A 23,311-nucleotide genomic window follows, 5' to 3' on the forward strand; every position below is an offset into this window, starting at 1 on the left:
TTGCTATTTAGAGTTTTAAAATGGTCATCATTCCAAATGAACATGCGTAAAATACAGCTTGGAAAGAAGGAACAGTGATTCATCCTGACAATGTGTTAGCAGCTCACAGCGCCAAACAGGTGACAGATTAAAGAGAAAAACTGTCATAAATAAATGAGCAGAGAAATGCAGATGCTTCCATTCAGAGCACAAGGGGCCACTGAGGGTTTCATTAGTACCAGACGGATGAGAGTGGTATCTCATAGAGCTGAGCACCTATGGGAGAGTTATAATGATATATTAGACAGTGATCATCAAAACACTAATGAGGGAATATTATCTTTTGGTATAATAAGGTAAGAACCCTTTGATTGAGTTTCACAGACATGCATTAAGGCTCCTTTGTTATGTGTGAAAACAAGTAAATTGTAGTCAAGCAAGAGAATTAGACCGAAAATCTTTTACTAAGGAGATTTAAAGTCATATTTTCTGGTTGTCTATTCTTTCTTCTATGTGGTCAGCTGGAGCTTTGATATTTCCAGCAGCAGTAGCAGGCAGCGGGAGACAGACAGAAGGTGAAATGTCACTTCCTCTACTGGTGAGAAAAGGAAAGACAGGAAGACAAGAGTCTGGAGAGTCTCCCACTGACAGAAGTCGACACTTCCTGATGCTCGACACTGAAAACTCTGTCCTGCACCAGCTCTCTGTGAGAGACGACTTCCAATAAATTGAGGCAGATTTGAGGAATAATTTCCACCAAAAACACTCCAAGAGTCTTAATTTCTTTCTGGAGATGATCAAATATTCACAGTCTGTTTATTATAATGGTTTGATGATGAGATGCGAATCTAATCAGTTACTTTGGGGAGCCTCAGAAACGGTGCTGAAAAAACTGCTGTACCATCTGACGGCAGCTCCAGTTCAGAGCCAGAGTGCTGTCAACAGACTCATAAGTGGCACATAATGACTATTAACACGCAAATTAGACATCTGCTGTGCTTCCAAGGATGTCTTGAGAGTAATGTGTTTACAATTAAGAGGAGAGTTGAAATGAGCAAAGACTGCACATCATCCCCCTTAATGGCCAACGTTCAAACAGGACGCTCGGCTCGGGTGCGACTCGACCAGCCGCCCCTGTGATTGTTGTGTAAGTGGAGGCCCGGGGAGCTTGTCATATCTGATTAAGTGGAGGGAGATGCAGGGGCCAAGCGAGCTGGATGGAGCAGTGAGCACCAGGAGCGACACATTACCACTGGGTGTCACCACTGATCACATCATATCATTTGCTCTACTCCACCCTTGACAACTCAATCAATGGCCTAATTGCTCAGGACCAGGGCCACTGTCACAACAGGTTCCAGCTCCGAGGGAGCAGCCAGGCTGTACCACTGATTTATGCTGGGATTATAAATTCAAGGGGATTTCATTTATTTTTACTTCTACTTTAACCACAAGATGGCATAGTTGGATTATGAAAGGTAAGAAGCTCCACACTCCTTTCCCAATGGATGTTTTCTTTCTCCCTTCGTTTTGTTTTACTTCATGTCGTTTTTACTGCTTGTGGTCAGTCTGTGTAAGCATGTTACACTATTTAAAACAACTTTCAGCAGCATGATTTTCTGTTCGTTTTTTTATCCTGTGTGTCAAATCTTTATAATAGCTCCATGTCAACATCATGACTACAACAGCAGTTTTTACAGAGATGATGGCTGCTGGCCTGCCAAAACAGTCTTTCTATCTTTTGGTTCTCACAGTGTGTAAATGCATCTTGTGTATTTTATGAAATGTGTGGCTTTCTTGAAAGGTGTATGTTATTTGCAGAGTCCATATAAAAAATCTTTGCACTCTAGTTCATTCTTGACCTTAAAAACATAAAGCAACATTTTCAAGACAACAGGACAGTGGCAGTTGACCATGCCACGGGGCTCTCACCACAGCAGCCAGAGACAAACCACTCGGGCTTTAACATTTTAACTTTCTTTATTCAGAGACCAGTTGCAAACATAAACTTAAACTGCTGGGGTGTTAGCGTTGCAGCTCAGCACTAGTGTCTCTCCTGTCTGTGCGTGACTGTCTGTCTCTCTGAGTCTCTCTTGAGTCAACTCAGCCGCTGCCTTCTAAACCTGAGGATCAGGCAAACACATGCAGACACACTGTCAGGACCACACAGCTGGTTTAGTTATTCTCTGAGGATCTGTTTTTGTCGAAGGTAGACTAAGTTCTGCAGCCTATTACATTGTGTAACTAGCAATGTCATTACTTTGTTGTAATATGTTTCCAAAGATGTTCATCAACTAAAGAGGTTTATTTTGAAAAGTTTAGCCTATTAATCATTCTGTTTATTCTACCTTTCTTGTTGCTGGTGGTGCACAGACAATCTGGCTCTGCTTGCAGCCCAAGCCCAAGTGGACGTGTTCTCTGGCTCCCCCGCTGTGCAGGCGAGAGAAAGAGCCTGGATTTCCACTGGTTGGCAGCGACAACAGATACATGGTGTTTGACTGATTGAGCCATTCCTGCGTTTGTCAGCCTCTTTCTTGGAAGGTCGCACGGCACAGATCTGCCAACAAAGTCACGTTCAAGGACATCTGCCAGGTAGTCTGTCCCACTATGCATACATTTATCTGTTTAATAAGCCACAAGCCACAAGCCAAAACACAAATGCACACAGAGCTTATTGTCTAGAAATCCATTTGTTTTCTGAGTTGATACAAAGCTAAATCATTATCTTGACTGCGAAACATAATGGTGCATTAGTGCATTATGTCTTGAGTTTCCTCTCTGACAAAGTCCAAACCAAACTGCTAAGATGGAGACCAGACCAAAACAGATTTTATCCTGCAGTTGGAGAAAAGAAGAAAAAAGTAATATATGCTTGGTCTGTTTTGTGTGTCAGCTGTTAAAATCATTCAGTCCCTTTCCTCTTCATGTTTTGGCTTTTATATGTTGTGCTATTAAAGCAGCTTTCATCAGACCTGTATGCTTTTGAATAGGTTGTGTCAATGTCAGTAGGTCAGACTCTGCAAGAAAACAATCACCCGTTCTGTCCAGGTATGAGGGGGGCGGTTGTCTTAAGGATATGAATTAAAGTCAAGAAAAGCCATTAAGCTCTTGATTTACTTTTTCGACCTACTTTCAACCTTGACATCGTCAATGTTCACAAGCTCGGGGATACTGACTGTCTGAAAGAATAAGACTGAAGCAGCTAATACCTGGCGAGTCTAACACTCCAGAGATACATGAGGACCTCTGTGTCCAGATGACACTGCTCCACACTCCGCTGTGCCTCTGGTGCCTGGTAAGGATATCCCTGAGGCCGCTTGCTTTGAAGGTGTTCCAGGCAAAAAAACCACTGGGAGGAGGAGGAGACCCCAAAGCCGACCCAGGAATTACTGAAGGCACTATATCTCCTAGCAGGCCTCGGAGAGAGTTGCCCTTTTGACCTGACACCAGGGATCAGTAAAATAATGCATGTATGGACAATTCCCGCGGGTAGACCTGAATGCAGGGTCAAAGAAAGTAGACGTGTATTTAGCAGGTCATTTAACACATTGCTGGTGAAAGTAGAATATAGCAATTGAATTAAAAGTGAAATCTACCAAACTGAAATTTGGTGGAAGGATCGAACATGGGCTGAGGAAAAAAATGTGACTCACTAATGCAGAATGATCAATTTCTGGAAGTGCCACTGGCTGTTTATGACCTCAAAAAGCCTAAGTGAGGGTTCAAGGAATTGTCTGACAATTTGGGTACTTATACTTATTTGCTTTATCGGCAAGAGTCGGATGAGAAGATCAATATCCATCCCATATCTTTCTGATATGCGCATAAAGCTGGAGCCAGGAGGTGATTGATTAAACTCAGCATAAAATCTCCTGAAGATCACTAAGCAATCAGGCTTAATTCGTCCAAGAGCAACTTTAAGGGTAAAGTTGTGGTTACATACTGGTGCAGAGTCTTGCTAGTGAAGTCTGCACTGGTTGCCTAGCAGCACTCAGACACGACAAGACATACTTGACACGAATACGAGAGTGATCCTTTCATTTATCTCTCAGCAAGGAAGAAAAGTTGGTGGTTGTATGAGTGATAGTGACAACGACGCTCGTGTGAGGAATTGATCCATCTGTACATTGAAGGTCACAGGGGGAGCTGGAGGCCATTCAAGCTGACATTGGGCAAGAGGCTGGGACAGGTAACCAGTGTATCGCAGGGAAAACATACACACACAGACAACCATTCACACATGGTGTGACTATAATATAGTCTCCAATTATTCTAACCCTAAAGTGTTTGTCTTTGGGAGGAAGCAGGAGTACCTGGGAAAAAAACACACTGACATTGAGGGGGAACATGAAAACTCCACTCAGAAAGACCCCAGCCGGGACTCAAACCAAGGACCTTCTTACTGTGAGGTGAGAATGTGACCCACCACACTCATGCTACCCACAAGGAACTCAACATTCGAAAATTCATAAGGTAGTTCAGGGGGGAAAACCAGTGTCTCATACATCAAACCACTGGTGTGGTTAACAGACTCTGTTTATATTATTAGACTGGAGCAACTAAAAGCCTCTGCAATGTTTTATCAAATTAAAGAGACTGTAAATGTACTAGCATAAAGCATTACAGAGAGTGTAGACTGACTGAACTCACTGAGACAGTACCAGTGTAGTTTAGATTTTTGGTTGAGGGGCTGTCTGCTGAAGCTGGCTGCCTCTCCCTGTTTCCACGGCAGCACAGAACAGCAGAGGTGCATAACAGCACAGCAGCCTGCTTTCACATTCATAGAAATCCTTGCCATTAATTCCCAAGAATGGAGGTGAGTTCCAGTGCTGATGAAATACAGTATGTGAGAGGAGCAGAGGCAATTTCTATCTTTAAGCCAACAGACATCCCCTTCACATCATTCTGTCTGGGCTTGGTGTGGTGCGGCATCGGCACACTGATGAAGAGAGACCGGGCTGATCATCCCCTGCATCTCCGACTGAAAAAACATCAGTCTGACTGAGGCTGAGACGGAAGAGAGAGGAAGGATGTTTGGCTCGTGATGTAAATAAAACAATTTAATTCCTGACTGCTGCAAACAAAGCTGGGCTGCAATATTTTCATTCTGACTTACACTTAAATCTCCTTACAGTACATAGCAAAAAAGGGGGGAAAAGTGTGTCATGCAAGCGTTGGCAAGTAGGAGCGAGAACATAAATGATTCACTGGCTCGCTGACTCTTGAGGGGCCCCACGATGCTTTGTGGGTGCTGCAGCAGAGATGCTCAATATGCAGCGCTGGTCGTGCCAGTTGGCAGCAGGGTGCCGTCAGTTGGCACTGCTTACAGCCCTTGTAGGTACTGACATCTTCAACAGGATTGTAACATCCCATATGCCCCCACTACCACCCCCACTCTCCTGAATCTAGACATCTATCCTCACCAGAGCCTGAAATAAGACTGGGGATCACACACACTGTGCTCTATATCTCCCCTCCATATCTCATTATGCTCCCTGCTGCAGAGATGAGGGGTTTTCACTGCTGCGCATAAAACCTTGGAAAATAATCAGGCAGTAGCTTAAGCGCTTCTCAATCACACTAGTGCGTAACAACCAATCACTTGTGAATTAAATGTCCCAGCAGCAGCACCTTTGTTTTTCCTCCCCTCACATTTCTAATCCCCCTTCTCCTCATCCTCCTCCTCCTCGTGCATCGTCTTCATTATCAGTCGCTGTTAGGAGCACTGCAGCTGCAGCGGCGCAGGCAGTAGCTGCCGTGAACCTCGTCGCCTCTGTGAAGATCAGACGCTTCCAAATCACTGACTAGAACATGACACAGATAAACAGTGCAGTGTTGTAGGCAACTTCACAGGCACTGACAGGTGAAATCCCTATAAAACCCACCAATTATGATATCTGTGAGCTGATAATGTTCCTCTCTCCCCCTGATGTGAGGTGTTTTATTACACAAGGGTCTCCTTGTGTCATAGTGAACAGCACTCCTTCAAACAATCTGAGCTGTTGGTGCTCAGTCTCCTGCATTTTTGGCTCTTTCACAATAAAGCTGCTTTCAGACATGCACTGATCTCCAGATAATCTGTTAACCTTCTCCAGAGGGGCTGTATGTGTGAACGTAAGTGAGAGACTCCCGGCAAGATTCAGAGTTTCTACTGCCACCCCTAGTAAAAAGTCTGCATAATGTCCATATAAGTCCACGTGAGAACACAGCAGGAGATCCTCATGAGGATCCACCACGAGTGAGTGGGTGCTTTGATAACATTTCTTAACAAGTAATGACTGCAAAACTGAAAAAAACTAAAAAAACATACAAATATTTAGGATGAAAATGCAGAGCCAGACACATACAGCTGTTGGTGATAAGGACCAACACTGGTGTCAATGTGCTGTAAACAAAAACTCATATCTGCAGTGGAATTAACATGTTACGTCGTGCCTTTGCCTGCTGTGCCACCCCTCACCTGATAGCTCTGGGGACCTCTGCGTTGTTGTGAACCCATTGTTCATGAGTGAAAGGCAAACAATCTAGAGAATATCCATTCAATTGGATCCGGACTTTCTCACTTCATGTCTGTCAACGGCTTAACAGAAGCCACCAAACATCTGTCTGCAAGACTAAAGTGAGGCATTAATCATGACTGGAAAACCTGGTGCATTGTTTCTGTGACACTTCATAAGATAGAGGACATAAATTTGCAAGTTTTCAGAAGATTTATGAGTTTCATTTTGACATCTGTAAAAGCAGCAGCAACAGAAGGACTGCAACTGTACATTGGCATCAAATATCCCCCCCAGATGGAAAAAGAGGAAAAGGTCCTGTTTTCAGCACTTCATTATCTCATCTTCATCTCAAACACCCAACAGCAGAGCTGTCAAACTGTGTTCTTGGGGGCTCAGTATTCTTGTTGATGTGACGGAGAACATTTCAGAGAAACAGTTTGACCTCAGAGTGGATTCCTTTTCCTCCACTGTAAAATTGGAATTCCAAGGGAAAAGGGGGGAAAAAATCCTCCTGCAGCCCAGCATCGTCCAAGTGAATGAGTTCACGTTAGCCCACCTCCAGTTCCCTGGCTCGCTCATTAGGAGCTTGGCACTCACAGTTTTGTTTGGATGGCTCCCAATTGGAAACACACGTTTGGAGCTGGGCCAAGCTGTCAGCCTCGCGCATGATTTCCAGCGTGAATGATGGCCGACTGCTTGGATGGAGCTGTCCTCCGGGGCTGTCAGCGGAACAAACTTTGCATCCAACTGACTCAAGCACTAATCACTCAGAGCAGCTTGTTCTGACTCAAGTGATTGTTCAAATGTGACACAAAAACAACATGTGAACATAAGGGTTTTCAAATAGTGTGTTCGCTCTGTGGATGGGTCTGAGGATGAGACAAGCAATATCATAATTAATACGATAACAAATGCACATTTTCACTATTTAGAAGCCTGTTTAGAGCTAAGTCTGTATGAACATACAGACTCCGTAGAATACATACCTCCACAAAGGCCCAATAGTTTATTATTTTAATTGTCCACGTAAATTCAATGACGCTTCACCAAATTGCACACACTCAGAGATATGACTCCCCTAAACATGACAGTTTTTTTTTCATCAAGATTTATCGAATATTCCCTAATTATTCCCTGGGAAATCTGGGAAATTGTCAAAGGTAGTGAAAAAACAGTTCCTGGATCTGCCCCTAAGATTCAGAAACTAGTGGGATCTTTTGTCTCTCTGTCACACCATTCCACCAAGTTTTGTGGAAATTGTGAATGGACTGGATTTATATTATCTTTTCTAGTTTTACCAATTCATACTAAGTGCCACATTCAGACAGGTAGCCTTTTGAAATTGATCCCTCTGTGCAAAACACATTTTTTAGCCCCAAAAAACAAAAGCCAGAGACTGCTCTCTCAAACTTATTCCTGGTCCAGTTCCACATGTGGACAAATCACCATTTGGCGAGCCCTGGAGAAGGTACAGGTTAAGTATCATAGCTAATGGATACCTGGGGTTGCATAGCCAATCAAAAAATATACATAAATATCCTGTTTGAGACCAGATCACCCATCTGAAGCCTTCAGTATGTCACCTCTATTAGTTATCAGCAAGTCCCTCACTGATCACTATAGTTTCTGGTAACAGAATAAAAATGCACATTAAACAGACATTTTGAACTGGCGTTTTTGCAACAGCATCAAGGTTTCATGCAAAACTAACTCTCCACTACCTTATTGAAATTCAGGGTTTATACTTGCTAACAGCTAATTCTGCCCTCTGCACTGGTGGGGGTTGGATGGGGTTCCTCCTTTGAATACAGAACATTTTCCAGCGTACCTTCTGAATATGTCAAGTGTATGACAAAAAAAAATTACTTCTGATTTTGATCAACTGACTAACACCTGTATATGACCCTTGTGCTAGGAATAAATATGTGGAAGAGGTGGATATTCCACCGAAAGTCTTCTTATAATTCCATAAATTCATTTGAATATTTTGTACAGGACAATGTATTGTTGTCTATCACATTTTTTGATAGGTGTCTACCCGAGCTCTCGTTGCTTCATCTTGGCTTCATCCTCTTCCTCTCCCCTGACTGGGCTGTGAAACCGCAGTTATGGGAGCGCCAATTAAATGGATGGGGCATCAAATGCAGTTTGGTCCTATTAATAATCAAGCAGGGCGAATATTGTACAGTTCACATACTTAAAACATGGAGTTCAGTGAGCAGGTCAAGACTGATTACACAATGCAGACTGACAGGCAGTGAGAAACCATTTGTTCAGCAGTAATTTTCCTAAATGATTAAGCAATGCAAGACAGAGGAGTTAGGAGGAGACTAAAACTGCCTAAGAGCCACAATAACACATGCAGCAGCACAGATCAGAAGTTTATTTTTGGATGGCATAATCTCCTCAATACTGTGTTTACTCTTGAGGTTGGAAAAACAGTGAGTGGAAGAAAGACCCAATCCAAACCAAATAAACCTGTGGCAGTCATGTTTAATGGATTCATGATCTAAGTATGATGTCTAAATGGTGTCAGAATGCAGCAAGCAGGGCCCTGAGGGCAAGCTGTGACAGATATCAGAGCCTGAGTTTCTGACCTCTCAAAGCTCCAAGGTTCATCAATAATTTACTGCACCGCCGGTGATGTTAACACCATCCTCACACATGCTCATTATGTAGGCTTCATACATGCACACATTCAACGTGCATGAACACACTCAGACATTTGTTTAATACACACACACAGAAACATACATAAACAGTGAGTTACAGTTATAAAATAGTCCTCATTATCTTGTATCATCTTGACGAGCTACAGATAATAACAAAGAGGAAAATAGCTATTGCCATGTGGATACAATGTCAAATATTCCAAGATGTACAGGATTGTCTGAGAGGACCATTTCTTCTTTTTTTCTGTTTAGCTCTTGCCACAAAATAGGAAGAAAATATGCAGCAGCTGTGAAAGGAAAAAAGTCCTCCCACATACAGTCTGAAGAAAAAAAAGAGGTAGAGTTCTTCAACAGAGATTTACTGTTCCACTTTATGAGCACTGTGGCTGCTGCTCGATAAATTCTTTATTATTGTGCTTTTATTGGGGGATGTGATCTCAAAACACAGATGGAGGGCAATGTTAAAATTTGTTTTAGGTGTCTATGTGTTTTTTTTTGTGTGTGGCATTTGAGTAGATGGACACAGGAGTGCATTCACACGTAGTTATCTAGAAGATGCTTGTGGCTGGCAAACAATCATGGCTGAAGCTGGAGCTCCTCCACCCCCAAAGACCTGCGCTCCAGGGGTTGGTTGTGGTAGGACACAGAGTCTGGTGGAGACATCTTTATGATGATCACATCGACAGAAATTTAGCACAGAGATATTTTGTCAGACATCTGGCCATAAATAGACATCCCAGAAATGAGAAGACAATCCACCATTACACAGCAAAGACAAATTCATCCCCTCAGAATGGAGGTCGATGTCATATTGATTGAGAGGGACCAGATAATCAGTTGTGTCCATTGTTTATAATTGTAAAGGTTAAATAAGGACTGAGGATTTAGAGTATATTTTTATAGGATCAGGCTCCTGCTCTCGTGAGCCCACGAACAGACCTAAGAATGTCAAGCTCAGACAAAAAAAAATTCTTCTTCTAACTCATGGGTTCTCTCCCTGGTAGTCTAGTGATTAGGCTTCAGTCTCACCTCTTGGGTTTGATTCCTTGTCTGGGAAGAACTTCTTCTGTGTCAACTAAACTACAATAAAAAAAAGTTCAAAATAGCAGTAAACGAAAGATCATGTTAGGAATGAGCCAGATGGATAGGCACTGCCACCACCGCGAGAAGTAGTTGGAGGTACTTCAACTCCTGTTCCTTTTATGGCCAGAAAATCCGGAACTAAACTATTGAAAACTGTCAATTGGTGCCAAATTTGCATAAATAGAAGAGCATCATGTTGGGAATGAATCAGATGGAGAATATTGCACAATCCATGTCAGTTCTGTTAAATACGCAGGTCCTGAGTCAAGGTGTGAATGACTGATGATACCTGTAAATCATAGACCCATCCTGCTATTGTGTGAGAAGTTAGGTCCACGGAAGTTGGGGTGTAGATTGTTTGTGAGCTGAATGGGGAGAGAACTAGACAGTGCATTGTAGCTTGCTGAAAGTCGATGTCTGAAACAGCCTCCTCTTTTACATGATGGTTATATCAGGTCGACAAAGATGGCCTCTTTCACTCCCTGCTTCAAACAATCTGTCTTCTCGTAAGTACTTCTTTAAGTCATTAGATGGTGGTACTTCAACTCCTGTTTCTTTTAATGGGCAGAAAGTCCGGACCAGGTGCCTTTCAAACCAAGAAACATGTCCCTGATGGTCTAGTGGCTAGGATTCGGTGCTCTCACCGCCGCGGCCCGGGTTCGATTCCCGGTCAGGGAACTTAACTATTGAAAACTATCAATTGGTGCCAAATTTGTGTTCATAGGAGAGCATCATGTTAAGAATGAATCAGACGGAGAATATTGCACAATCCATGTGAGTTCTGTTAACTCAGTTCTGAGTCAAGGTGTCAATGGCTGATGATACCTGTAAGTCATAGACCCATCCTGCTATTGTGTGAGAAGTTAGGTCCACGGAAGATGGGGTGTAGATGGTTTGTGAGCTGAATGGGGAGAGAACTAGACAGTGCATTGTAGCTTGCTGAAAATCGATGTCTTAAACAGCCTCCTCTTTTACATGATGGTTATATCAGGTCGACAAAGATGGCGTCTTTCACTCCCTGCTTCAAACAATCTGTCTTCTCGTAAGTACTTCTTTAAGTCATTAGATGGTGGTACTTCAACTCCTGTTTCTTTTAATGGGCAGAAAGTCCGGACCAGGTGCCTTTCAAACCAAGAAACATGTCCCTGATGGTCTAGTGGCTAGGATTCTGTGTTTTCACCGCCGCGGCCCGGGTTCGATTCCCGGTCAGGGAACTAAACTATTGAAAACTGTCTATTGGTGCCAAATTTGTGTTCATAGGAGAGCATCATGTTGAGAATGAATCAGACGGAGAATATTGCACAATCCATGTGAGTTCTGTTAACTCAGTTCTAAGTCAAGGTGTCAATGGCTGATGATACCTGTAAGTCATAGACCCATCCTGCTATTGTGTGAGAAGTTAGGTCCACGGAAGATGGGGTGTAGATGGTTTGTGAGCTGAATGGGGAGAGAACTAGACAGTGCATTGTAGCTTGCTGAAAGTCGATGTCTTAAACAGCCTCCTCTTTTACATGATGGTTATATCAGGTCGACAAAGATGGCGTCTTTCACTCCCTGCTTCAAACAATCTGTCTTCTCGTAAGTACTTCTTTAAGTCATTAGATGGTGGTACTTCAACTCCTGTTCCTTTTAATGGGCAGAAAGTCCGGACCAGGCTACCTTTCAAACCAAGAAACATGTCCCTGATGGTCTAGTGGCTAGGATTCGGCGCTCTCACCGCCGCGGCCCGGGTTCGATTCCCGGTCAGGGAACTAAACTATTGAAAACTATCAATTGGTGCCAAATTTGTGTTCATAGGAGAGCATCATGTTGAGAATGAATCAGACGGAGAATATTGCACAATCCATGTGAGTTCTGTTAACTCAGTTCTGAGTCAAGGTGTCAATGGCTGATGATACCTGTAAGTCATAGACCCATCCTGCTATTGTGTGAGAAGTTAGGTCCACGGAAGATGGGGTGTAGATGGGTTGTGAGCTGAATGGGGAGAGAACTAGACAGTGCATTGTAGCTTGCTGAAAGTCGATGTCTGAAACAGCCTCCTCTTTTACATGATGGTTATATCAGGTCGACAAAGATGGCCTCTTTCACTCCCTGCTTCAAACACTCTGTCTTCTCGTAAGTACTTCTTTAAGTCATTAGATGGTGGTACTTCAACTCCTGTTTCTTTTAATGGGCAGAAATTCCTGACCAGCTACCTTCCAAATGAGGAAAAATATCCCTGATGGTCTAGTGGCTAGGATTCGGCGCTCTCACTGCCGCGGCCTGGGTTCGATTCCCGGTCAGGGAACTAAACTATTGAAAACTGTCTATTGGTGCCAAATTTGTGTTCATAGGAGAGCATCATGTTGAGAATGAATCAGACGGAGAATATTGCACAATCCATGTGAGTTCTGTTAACTCAGTTCTGAGTCAAGGTGTCAATGGCTGATGATACCTGTAAGTCATAGACCCATCCTGCTATTGTGTGAGAAGTTAGGTCCACCGAAGATGGGGTGTAGATGGTTTGTGAGCTGAATGGGGAGAGAACTAGACAGTGCATTGTAGCTTGCTGAAAGTCGATGTCTTAAACAGCCTCCTCTTTTACATGATGGTTATATCAGGTCGACAAAGATGGCGTCTTTCACTCCCTGCTTCAAACAATGTCTTCTCGTAAGTACTTCTTTAAGTCATTAGATGGTGGTACTTCAACTCCTGTTCCTTTTAATGGGCAGAAAGTCCGGACCAGGTGCCTTTCAAACCAAGAAACATGTCCCTGATGGTCTAGTGGCTAGGATTCGGCGCTCTCACCGCCGCGGCCCGTGTTCGATTCCCGGTCAGGGAACTAAACTATTGAAAACTATCAATTGGTGCCAAATTTGTGTTCATAGGAGAGCATCATGTTGAGAATGAATCAGACGGAGAATATTGCACAATCCATGTGAGTTCTGTTAACTCAGTTCTGAGTCAAGGTGTCAATGGCTGATGATACCTGTAAGTCATAGACCCATCCTGCTATTGTGTGAGAAGTTAGGTCCACGGAAGATGGGGTGTAGATGGTTTGTGAGCTGAATGGGGAGAGAACTAGACAGTGCATTGTAGCTTGCTGAAGTCGATGTCTGAAACAGCCTCCTCTTTTACATGATGGTTATATCAGGTCGACAAAGATGGCGTCTTTCACTCCCTGCTTCAAACAATCTGTCTTCTCGTAAGTACTTCTTTAAGTCATTAGATGGTGGTACTTCAACTCCTGTTTCCTTTTAATGGGCAGAAAGTCCGGACCAGGTGCCTTTCAAACCAAGAAACATGTCCCTGATGGTCTAGTGGCTAGGATTCGGCGTTTTCACCGCCGTGGCCCGTGTTCGATTCCCGGTCAGGGAACTAAACTATTGAAAACTATCAACTGGTGCCAAATTTGTGTTCATAGGAGAGCATCATGTTGAGAATGAATCAGACGGAGAATATTGCACAATCCATGTGAGTTCTGTTAACTCAGTTCTGAGTCAAGGTGTCAATGGCTGATGATACCTGTAAGTCATAGACCCATCCTGCTATTGTGTGAGAAGTTAGGTCCACGGAAGATGGGGTGTAGATTGTTTGTGAGCTGAATGGGGAGAGAACTAGACAGTGCATTGTAGCTTGCTGAAAGTCGATGTCTGAAACAGCCTGCTCTTTTACATGATGGTTATATCAGGTCGACAAAGATGGCCTCTTTCACTCCCTGCTTCAAACATTCTGTCTTCTCGTAAGTACTTCTTTAAGTCATTAGATGGTGGTACTTCAACTCCTGTTCCTTTTAATGGGCAAAAATTCCTGACCAGCTACCTTCCAAATGAGGAAAAATATCCCTGATGGTCTAGTGGCTAGGATTCGGCGCTCTCACCGCCGCGGCCCGGGTTCGATTCCCGGTCAGGGAACTAAACTATTGAAAACTGTCAGTTGGTGCCAAATTTGTGTTCATAGGAGAGCATCATGTTGAGAATGAATCAGACGGAGAATATTGCACAATCCATGTGAGTTCTGTTAACTCAGTTCTGAGTCAAGGTGTCAATGGCTGATGATACCTGTAAGTCATAGACCCATCCTGCTATTGTGTGAGAAGTTAGGTCCACGGAAGATGGGGTGTAGATGGTTTGTGAGCTGAATGGGGAGAGAACTAGACAGTGCATTGTAGCTTGCTGAAAGTCGATGTCTTAAACAGCCTCCTCTTTTACATGATGGTTATATCAGGTCGACAAAGATGGCGTCTTTCACTCCCTGCTTCAAACAATCTGTCTTCTCGTAAGTACTTCTTTAAGTCATTAGATGGTGGTACTTCAACTCCTGTTTCTTTTAATGGGCAGAAAGTCCGGACCAGGTGCCTTTCAAACCAAGAAACATGTCCCTGATGGTCTAGTGGCTAGGATTCGGCGTTTCTCACCGCCGCGGCCCGGGTTCGATTCCCGGTCAGGGAACTAAACTATTGAAAACTGTCTAATTGGATCCAAATTTGTGTTCATAGGAGAGCATCATGTTGAGAATGAATCAGACGGAGAATATTGCACAATCCATGTGAGTTCTGTTAACTCAGTTCTGAGTCAAGGTGTCAATGGCTGATGATACCTGTAAGTCATAGACCCATCCTGCTATTGTGTGAGAAGTTAGGTCCACCGAAGATGGGGTGTAGATGGTTTGTGAGCTGAATGGGGAGAGAACTAGACAGTGCATTGTAGCTTGCTGAAAGTCGATGTCTTAAACAGCCTCCTCTTTTACATGATGGTTATATCAGGTCGACAAAGATGGCGTCTTTCACTCCCTGCTTCAAACAATCTGTCTTCTCGTAAGTACTTCTTTAAGTCATTAGATGGTGGTACTTCAACTCCTGTTCCTTTTAATGGGCAGAAAGTCCGGACCAGGTGCCTTTCAAACCAAGAAACATGTCCCTGATGGTCTAGTGGCTAGGATTCGGCGCTCTCACCGCCGCGGCCCGGGTTCGATTCCCGGTCAGGGAACTAAACTATTGAAAACTGTCTATTGGTGCCAAATTTGTGTTCATAGGAGAGCATCATGTTGAGAATGAATCAGACGGAGAATATTGCACAATCCATGTGAGTTCTGTTAACTCAGTTCTGAGTCAAGGTGTCAATGGCTGATGATACCTGTAAGTCATAGACCCATCCTGCTATTGTGTGAGAAGTTAGGTCCACGGAAGCTGGGGTGTAGATTGTTTGTGAGCTGAATGGGGAGAGAACTAGACAGTGCATTGTAGCTTGCTGAAAGTCGATGTCTTAAACAGCCTCCTCTTTTACATGATGGTTATATCAGGTCGACAAAGATGGCGTCTTTCACTCCCTGCTTCAAACAATGTCTTCTCGTAAGTACTTCTTTAAGTCATTAGATGGTGGTACTTCAACTCCTGTTCCTTTTAATGGGCAGAAAGTCCGGACCAGGTGCCTTTCAAACCAAGAAACATGTCCCTGATGGTCTAGTGGCTAGGATTCGGCGCTCTCACCGCCGCGGCCCGGGTTCGATTCCCGGTCAGGGAACTAAACTATTGAAAACTATCAATTGGTGCCAAATTTGTGTTCATAGGAGAGCATCATGTTGAGAATGAATCAGACGGAGAATATTGCACAATCCATGTGAGTTCTGTTAACTCAGTTCTGAGTCAAGGTGTCAATGGCTGATGATACCTGTAAGTCATAGACCCATCCTGCTATTGTGTGAGAAGTTAGGTCCACGGAAGATGGGGTGTAGATGGTTTGTGAGCTGAATGGGGAGAGAACTAGACAGTGCATTGTAGCTTGCTGAAAGTCGATGTCTGAAACAGCCTCCTCTTTTACATGATGGTTATATCAGGTCGACAAAGATGGCCTCTTTCACTCCCTGCTTCAAACACTCTGTCTTCTCGTAAGTACTTCTTTAAGTCATTAGATGGTGGTACTTCAACTCCTGTTCCTTTTAATGGGCAGAAATTCCTGACCAGGCTAGCCTTTCAAACCAAGAAACATGTCCCTGATGGTCTAGTGGCTAGGATTCGGCGCTCTCACCGCCGCGGCCCGGGTTCGATTCCCGGTCAGGGAACTAAACTATTGAAAACTGTCTATTGGTGCCAAATTTGTGTTCATAGGAGAGCATCATGTTGAGAATGAATCAGACGGAGAATATTGCACAATCCATGTGAGTTCTGTTAACTCAGTTCTGAGTCAAGGTGTCAATGGCTGATGATACCTGTAAGTCATAGACCCATCCTGCTATTGTGTGAGAAGTTAGGTCCACGGAAGATGGGGTGTAGATGGTTTGTGAGCTGAATGGGGAGAGAACTAGACAGTGCATTGTAGCTTGCTGAAAGTCGATGTCTTAAACAGCCTCCTCTTTTACATGATGGTTATATCAGGTCGACAAAGATGGCGTCTTTCACTCCCTGCTTCAAACAATGTCTTCTCGTAAGTACTTCTTTAAGTCATTAGATGGTGGTACTTCAACTCCTGTTTCTTTTAATGGGCAGAAAGTCCGGACCAGGTGCCTTTCAAACCAAGAAACATGTCCCTGATGGTCTAGTGGCTAGGATTCGGCGCTCTCACCGCCGCGGCCCGGGTTCGATTCCCGGTCAGGGAACTAAACTATTGAAAACTATCAATTGGTGCCAAATTTGTGTTCATAGGAGAGCATCATGTTGAGAATGAATCAGACGGAGAATATTGCACAATCCATGTGAGTTCTGTTAACTCAGTTCTGAGTCAAGGTGTCAATGGCTGATGATACCTGTAAGTCATAGACCCATCCTGCTATTGTGTGAGAAGTTAGGTCCACGGAAGATGGGGTGTAGATGGTTTGTGAGCTGAATGGGGAGAGAACTAGACAGTGCATTGTAGCTTGCTGAAAGTCGATGTCTTAAACAGCCTCCTCTTTTACATGATGGTTATATCAGGTCGACAAAGATGGCGTCTTTCACTCCCTGCTTCAAACAATCTGTCTTCTCGTAAGTACTTCTTTAAGTCATTAGATGGTGGTACTTCAACTCCTGTTTCTTTTAATGGGCAGAAAGTCCGGACCAGGTGCCTTTCAAACCAAGAAACATGTCCCTGATGGTCTAGTGGCTAGGATTCGGCGTTTTCACCGCCGCGGCCCGGGTTCGATTCCCGGTCAGGGAACTAAACTATTGAAAACTATCAATTGGTGCCAAATTTGTGTTCATAGGAGAGCATCATGTTGAGAATGAATCAGACGGAGAATATTGCACAATCCATGTGAGTTCTGTTAACTCAGTTCTGAGTCAAGGTGTCAATGGCTGATGATACCTGTAAGTCATAGACCCATCCTGCTATTGTGTGAGAAGTTAGGTCCACGGAAGATGGGGTGTAGATTGTTTGTGAGCTGAATGGGGAGAGAACTAGACAGTGCATTGTAGCTTGCTGAAAGTCGATGTCTGAAACAGCCTCCTCTTTTACATGATGGTTATATCAGGTCGACAAAGATGGCGTCTTTCACTCCCTGCTTCAAACAATCTGTCTTCTCGTAAGTACTTCTTTAAGTCATTAGATGGTGGTACTTCAACTCCTGTTCCTTTTAATGGGCAGAAATTCCTGACCAGCTACCTTCCAAATGAGGAAAAATATCCCTGATGGTCTAGTGGCTAGGATTCGGCGCTCTCACCGCCGCGGCCCGGGTTCGATTCCCGGTCAGGGAACTAAACTATTGAAAACTGTCTATTGGTGCCAAATTTGTGTTCATAGGAGAGCATCATGTTGAGAATGAATCAGACGGAGAATATTGCACAATCCATGTGAGTTCTGTTAACTCAGTTCTGAGTCAAGGTGTCAATGGCTGATGATACCTGTAAGTCATAGACCCATCCTGCTATTGTGTGAGAAGTTAGGTCCACGGAAGATGGGGTGTAGATGGTTTGTGAGCTGAATGGGGAGAGAACTAGACAGTGCATTGTAGCTTGCTGAAAGTCGATGTCTTAAACAGCCTCCTCTTTTACATGATGGTTATATCAGGTCGACAAAGATGGCGTCTTTCACTCCCTGCTTCAAACAATCTGTCTTCTCGTAAGTACTTCTTTAAGTCATTAGATGGTGGTACTTCAACTCCTGTTTCTTTTAATGGGCAGAAAGTCCGGACCAGGTGCCTTTCAAACCAAGAAACATGTCCCTGATGGTCTAGTGGCTAGGATTCGGCGCTTTCACCGCCGCGGCCCGGGTTCGATTCCCGGTCAGGGAACTAAACTATTGAAAACTATCAATTGGTGCCAAATTTGTGTTCATAGGAGAGCATCATGTTGAGAATGAATCAGACGGAGAATATTGCACAATCCATGTGAGTTCTGTTAACTCAGTTCTGAGTCAAGGTGTCAATGGCTGATGATACCTGTAAGTCATAGACCCATCCTGCTATTGTGTGAGAAGTTAGGTCCACGGAAGATGGGGTGTAGATGGTTTGTGAGCTGAATGGGGAGAGAACTAGACAGTGCATTGTAGCTTGCTGAAAGTCGATGTCTTAAACAGCCTCCTCTTTTACATGATGGTTATATCAGGTCGACAAAGATGGCGTCTTTCACTCCCTGCTTCAAACAATCTGTCTTCTCGTAAGTACTTCTTTAAGTCATTAGATGGTGGTACTTCAACTCCTGTTTCTTTTAATGGGCAGAAAGTCCGGACCAGGTGCCTTTCAAACCAAGAAACATGTCCCTGATGGTCTAGTGGCTAGGATTCGGCGTTTTCACCGCCGCGGCCCGGGTTCGATTCCCGGTCAGGGAACTAAACTATTGAAAACTGTCTATTGGTGCCAAATTTGTGTTCATAGGAGAGCATCATGTTGAGAATGAATCAGACGGAGAATATTGCACAATCCATGTGAGTTCTGTTAACTCAGTTCTGAGTCAAGGTGTCAATGGCTGATGATACCTGTAAGTCATAGACCCATCCTGCTATTGTGTGAGAAGTTAGGTCCACGGAAGCTGGGGTGTAGATGGTTTGTGAGCTGAATGGGGAGAGAACTAGACAGTGCATTGTAGCTTGCTGAAAGTCGATGTCTTAAACAGCCTCCTCTTTTACATGATGGTTATATCAGGTCGACAAAGATGGCGTCTTTCACTCCCTGCTTCAAACAATGTCTTCTCGTAAGTACTTCTTTAAGTCATTAGATGGTGGTACTTCAACTCCTGTTCCTTTTAATGGGCAGAAAGTCCGGACCAGGTGCCTTTCAAACCAAGAAACATGTCCCTGATGGTCTAGTGGCTAGGATTCGGCGTTTTCACCGCCGCGGCCCGGGTTCGATTCCCGGTCAGGGAACTAAACTATTGAAAACTATCAATTGGTGCCAAATTTGTGTTCATAGGAGAGCATCATGTTGAGAATGAATCAGACGGAGAATATTGCACAATCCATGTGAGTTCTGTTAACTCAGTTCTGAGTCAAGGTGTCAATGGCTGATGATACCTGTAAGTCATAGACCCATCCTGCTATTGTGTGAGAAGTTAGGTCCACGGAAGATGGGGTGTAGATTGTTTGTGAGCTGAATGGGGAGAGAACTAGACAGTGCATTGTAGCTTGCTGAAAGTCGATGTCTGAAACAGCCTCCTCTTTTACATGATGGTTATATCAGGTCGACAAAGATGGCCTCTTTCACTCCCTGCTTCAAACACTCTGTCTTCTCGTAAGTACTTCTTTAAGTCATTAGATGGTGGTACTTCAACTCCTGTTCCTTTTAATGGGCAGAAATTCCTGACCAGCTACCTTCCAAATGAGGAAAAATATCCCTGATGGTCTAGTGGCTAGGATTCGGCGCTCTCACCGCCGCGGCCCGGGTTCGATTCCCGGTCAGGGAACTAAACTATTGAAAACTGTCAGTTGGTGCCAAATTTGTGTTCATAGGAGAGCATCATGTTGAGAATGAATCAGACGGAGAATATTGCACAATCCATGTGAGTTCTGTTAACTCAGTTCTGAGTCAAGGTGTCAATGGCTGATGATACCTGTAAGTCATAGACCCATCCTGCTATTGTGTGAGAAGTTAGGTCCACGGAAGATGGGGTGTAGATGGTTTGTGAGCTGAATGGGGAGAGAACTAGACAGTGCATTGTAGCTTGCTGAAAGTCGATGTCTTAAACAGCCTCCTGTTTTACATGATGGTTATATCAGGTCGACAAAGATGGCGTCTTTCACTCCCTGCTTCAAACAATCTGTCTTCTCGTAAGTACTTCTTTAAGTCATTAGATGGTGGTACTTCAACTCCTGTTTCTTTTAATGGGCAGAAAGTCCGGACCAGGTGCCTTTCAAACCAAGAAACATGTCCCTGATGGTCTAGTGGCTAGGATTCGGCGTTCTCACCGCCGCGGCCCGGGTTCGATTCCCGGTCAGGGAACTAAACTATTGAAAACTGTCTATTGGTGCCAAATTTGTGTTCATAGGAGAGCATCATGTTGAGAATGAATCAGACGGAGAATATTGCACAATCCATGTGAGTTCTGTTAACTCAGTTCTGAGTCAAGGTGTCAATGGCTGATGATACCTGTAAGTCATAGACCCATCCTGCTATTGTGTGAGAAGTTAGGTCCACGGAAGATGGGGTGTAGATGGTTTGTGAGCTGAATGGGGAGAGAACTAGACAGTGCATTGTAGCTTGCTGAAAGTCGATGTCTTAAACAGCCTCCTCTTTTACATGATGGTTATATCAGGTCGACAAAGATGGCGTCTTTCACTCCCTGCTTCAAACAATGTCTTCTCGTAAGTACTTCTTTAAGTCATTAGATGGTGGTACTTCAACTCCTGTTCCTTTTAATGGGCAGAAAGTCCGGACCAGGTGCCTTTCAAACCAAGAAACATGTCCCTGATGGTCTAGTGGCTAGGATTCGGCGCTCTCACCGCCGCGGCCCGGGTTCGATTCCCGGTCAGGGAACTAAACTATTGAAAACTGTCAATTGGTGCCAAATTTGTGTTCATAGGAGAGCATCATGTTGAGAATGAATCAGACGGAGAATATTGCACAATCCATGTGAGTTCTGTTAACTCAGTTCTGAGTCAAGGTGTCAATGGCTGATGATACCTGTAAGTCATAGACCCATCCTGCTATTGTGTGAGAAGTTAGGTCCACGGAAGATGGGGTGTAGATGGTTTGTGAGCTGAATGGGGAGAGAACTAGACAGTGCATTGTAGCTTGCTGAAAGTCGATGTCTTAAACAGCCTCCTCTTTTACATGATGGTTATATCAGGTCGACAAAGATGGCGTCTTTCACTCCCTGCTTCAAACAATCTGTCTTCTCGTAAGTACTTCTTTAAGTCATTAGATGGTGGTACTTCAACTCCTGTTCCTTTTAATGGGCAGAAAGTCCGGACCAGGTGCCTTTCAAACCAAGAAACATGTCCCTGATGGTCTAGTGGCTAGGATTCGGCGCTCTCACCGCCGCGGCCCGGGTTCGATTCCCGGTCAGGGAACTAAACTATTGAAAACTGTCTATTGGATCCAAATTTGTGTTCATAGGAGAGCATCATGTTGAGAATGAATCAGACGGAGAATATTGCACAATCCATGTGAGTTCTGTTAACTCAGTTCTGAGTCAAGGTGTCAATGGCTGATGATACCTGTAAGTCATAGACCCATCCTGCTATTGTGTGAGAAGTTAGGTCCACGGAAGATGGGGTGTAGATGGTTTGTGAGCTGAATGGGGAGAGAACTAGACAGTGCATTGTAGCTTGCTGAAAGTCGATGTCTTAAACAGCCTCCTCTTTTACATGATGGTTATATCAGGTCGACAAAGATGGCGTCTTTCACTCCCTGCTTCAAACAATCTGTCTTCTCGTAAGTACTTCTTTAAGTCATTAGATGGTGGTACTTCAACTCCTGTTCCTTTTAATGGGCAGAAAGTCCGGACCAGGTGCCTTTCAAACCAAGAAACATGTCCCTGATGGTCTAGTGGCTAGGATTCGGCGTTTTCACCGCCGCGGCCCGGGTTCGATTCCCGGTCAGGGAACTAAACTATTGAAAACTGTCTATTGGTGCCAAATTTGTGTTCATAGGAGAGCATCATGTTGAGAATGAATCAGACGGAGAATATTGCACAATCCATGTGAGTTCTGTTAACTCAGTTCTGAGTCAAGGTGTCAATGGCTGATGATACCTGTAAGTCATAGACCCATCCTGCTATTGTGTGAGAAGTTAGGTCCACGGAAGATGGGGTGTAGATGGTTTGTGAGCTGAATGGGGAGAGAACTAGACAGTGCATTGTAGCTTGCTGAAAGTCGATGTCTTAAACAGCCTCCTCTTTTACATGATGGTTATATCAGGTCGACAAAGATGGCGTCTTTCACTCCCTGCTTCAAACAACTCGTCTTCTCGTAAGTACTTCTTTAAGTCATTAGATGGTGGTACTTCAACTCCTGTTCCTTTTAATGGGCAGAAAGTCCGGACCAGGTGCCTTTCAAACCAAGAAACATGTCCCTGATGGTCTAGTGGCTAGGATTCGGCGCTCTGACCGCCGCGGCCCGCGTTCGATTCCCGGTCAGGGAACTAAACTATTGAAAACTGTCTATTGGTGCCAAATTTGTGTTCATAGGAGAGCATCATGTTGAGAATGAATCAGACGGAGAATATTGCACAATCCATGTGAGTTCTGTTAACTCAGTTCTGAGTCAAGGTGTCAATGGCTGATGATACCTGTAAGTCATAGACCCATCCTGCTATTGTGTGAGAAGTTAGGTCCACGGAAGATGGGGTGTAGATGGTTTGTGAGCTGAATGGGGAGAGAACTAGACAGTGCATTGTAGCTTGCTGAAAGTCGATGTCTTAAACAGCCTCCTCTTTTACATGATGGTTATATCAGGTCGACAAAGATGGCGTCTTTCACTCCCTGCTTCAAACAATCTGTCTTCTCGTAAGTACTTCTTTAAGTCATTAGATGGTGGTACTTCAACTCCTGTTTCTTTTAATGGGCAGAAAGTCCGGACCAGGTGCCTTTCAAACCAAGAAACATGTCCCTGATGGTCTAGTGGCTAGGATTCGGCGCTCTCACCGCCGCGGCCCGGGTTCGATTCCCGGTCAGGGAACTAAACTATTGAAAACTGTCTATTGGTGCCAAATTTGTGTTCATAGGAGAGCATCATGTTGAGAATGAATCAGACG

The 23,311-nt window shown here is 44.1% G+C and overlaps 23 non-coding genes across 23 annotated transcripts; all 23 read left to right on the top strand.

Moving 5' to 3' along the window:
- Nucleotides 1-10,840: 10,840 nt before the first annotated feature.
- On the top strand, nt 10,841-10,912 carry trnae-cuc. The gene has a single exon. It is a non-coding gene; the product is annotated as a tRNA-Glu (tRNA).
- A 464-nt stretch (nt 10,913-11,376) lies between these two features.
- Nucleotides 11,377-11,448, top strand: trnae-uuc. Its single transcript has one exon. It is a non-coding gene; the product is annotated as a tRNA-Glu (tRNA).
- Nucleotides 11,449-11,913: 465 nt separating this feature from the next.
- trnae-cuc lies at nt 11,914-11,985 on the top strand. Its single transcript has one exon. It is a non-coding gene; the product is annotated as a tRNA-Glu (tRNA).
- A 464-nt stretch (nt 11,986-12,449) lies between these two features.
- On the top strand, nt 12,450-12,521 carry trnae-cuc. Its single transcript has one exon. It is a non-coding gene; the product is annotated as a tRNA-Glu (tRNA).
- Nucleotides 12,522-12,983: 462 nt separating this feature from the next.
- trnae-cuc lies at nt 12,984-13,055 on the top strand. Its single transcript has one exon. It is a non-coding gene; the product is annotated as a tRNA-Glu (tRNA).
- A 464-nt stretch (nt 13,056-13,519) lies between these two features.
- trnae-uuc lies at nt 13,520-13,591 on the top strand. The gene has a single exon. It is a non-coding gene; the product is annotated as a tRNA-Glu (tRNA).
- Nucleotides 13,592-14,055: 464 nt separating this feature from the next.
- trnae-cuc lies at nt 14,056-14,127 on the top strand. The gene has a single exon. It is a non-coding gene; the product is annotated as a tRNA-Glu (tRNA).
- Nucleotides 14,128-15,129: 1,002 nt separating this feature from the next.
- Nucleotides 15,130-15,201, top strand: trnae-cuc. Its single transcript has one exon. It is a non-coding gene; the product is annotated as a tRNA-Glu (tRNA).
- A 462-nt stretch (nt 15,202-15,663) lies between these two features.
- Nucleotides 15,664-15,735, top strand: trnae-cuc. The gene has a single exon. It is a non-coding gene; the product is annotated as a tRNA-Glu (tRNA).
- A 466-nt stretch (nt 15,736-16,201) lies between these two features.
- Nucleotides 16,202-16,273, top strand: trnae-cuc. Its single transcript has one exon. It is a non-coding gene; the product is annotated as a tRNA-Glu (tRNA).
- Nucleotides 16,274-16,735: 462 nt separating this feature from the next.
- Nucleotides 16,736-16,807, top strand: trnae-cuc. Its single transcript has one exon. It is a non-coding gene; the product is annotated as a tRNA-Glu (tRNA).
- Nucleotides 16,808-17,271: 464 nt separating this feature from the next.
- trnae-uuc lies at nt 17,272-17,343 on the top strand. The gene has a single exon. It is a non-coding gene; the product is annotated as a tRNA-Glu (tRNA).
- Nucleotides 17,344-17,807: 464 nt separating this feature from the next.
- trnae-cuc lies at nt 17,808-17,879 on the top strand. The gene has a single exon. It is a non-coding gene; the product is annotated as a tRNA-Glu (tRNA).
- A 464-nt stretch (nt 17,880-18,343) lies between these two features.
- On the top strand, nt 18,344-18,415 carry trnae-uuc. Its single transcript has one exon. It is a non-coding gene; the product is annotated as a tRNA-Glu (tRNA).
- Nucleotides 18,416-18,879: 464 nt separating this feature from the next.
- trnae-uuc lies at nt 18,880-18,951 on the top strand. Its single transcript has one exon. It is a non-coding gene; the product is annotated as a tRNA-Glu (tRNA).
- Nucleotides 18,952-19,413: 462 nt separating this feature from the next.
- trnae-uuc lies at nt 19,414-19,485 on the top strand. Its single transcript has one exon. It is a non-coding gene; the product is annotated as a tRNA-Glu (tRNA).
- Nucleotides 19,486-19,949: 464 nt separating this feature from the next.
- Nucleotides 19,950-20,021, top strand: trnae-cuc. The gene has a single exon. It is a non-coding gene; the product is annotated as a tRNA-Glu (tRNA).
- A 464-nt stretch (nt 20,022-20,485) lies between these two features.
- trnae-cuc lies at nt 20,486-20,557 on the top strand. The gene has a single exon. It is a non-coding gene; the product is annotated as a tRNA-Glu (tRNA).
- Nucleotides 20,558-21,019: 462 nt separating this feature from the next.
- trnae-cuc lies at nt 21,020-21,091 on the top strand. Its single transcript has one exon. It is a non-coding gene; the product is annotated as a tRNA-Glu (tRNA).
- Nucleotides 21,092-21,555: 464 nt separating this feature from the next.
- trnae-cuc lies at nt 21,556-21,627 on the top strand. Its single transcript has one exon. It is a non-coding gene; the product is annotated as a tRNA-Glu (tRNA).
- A 464-nt stretch (nt 21,628-22,091) lies between these two features.
- trnae-uuc lies at nt 22,092-22,163 on the top strand. The gene has a single exon. It is a non-coding gene; the product is annotated as a tRNA-Glu (tRNA).
- Nucleotides 22,164-22,627: 464 nt separating this feature from the next.
- Nucleotides 22,628-22,699, top strand: trnaq-cug. The gene has a single exon. It is a non-coding gene; the product is annotated as a tRNA-Gln (tRNA).
- Nucleotides 22,700-23,163: 464 nt separating this feature from the next.
- On the top strand, nt 23,164-23,235 carry trnae-cuc. Its single transcript has one exon. It is a non-coding gene; the product is annotated as a tRNA-Glu (tRNA).
- Nucleotides 23,236-23,311: the final 76 nt, after the last annotated feature.

Source organism: Hippoglossus hippoglossus, chromosome 5 (assembly GCF_009819705.1).
Source record: "Hippoglossus hippoglossus isolate fHipHip1 chromosome 5, fHipHip1.pri, whole genome shotgun sequence".
Lineage (NCBI taxonomy): Eukaryota > Metazoa > Chordata > Actinopteri > Pleuronectiformes > Pleuronectidae > Hippoglossus > Hippoglossus hippoglossus.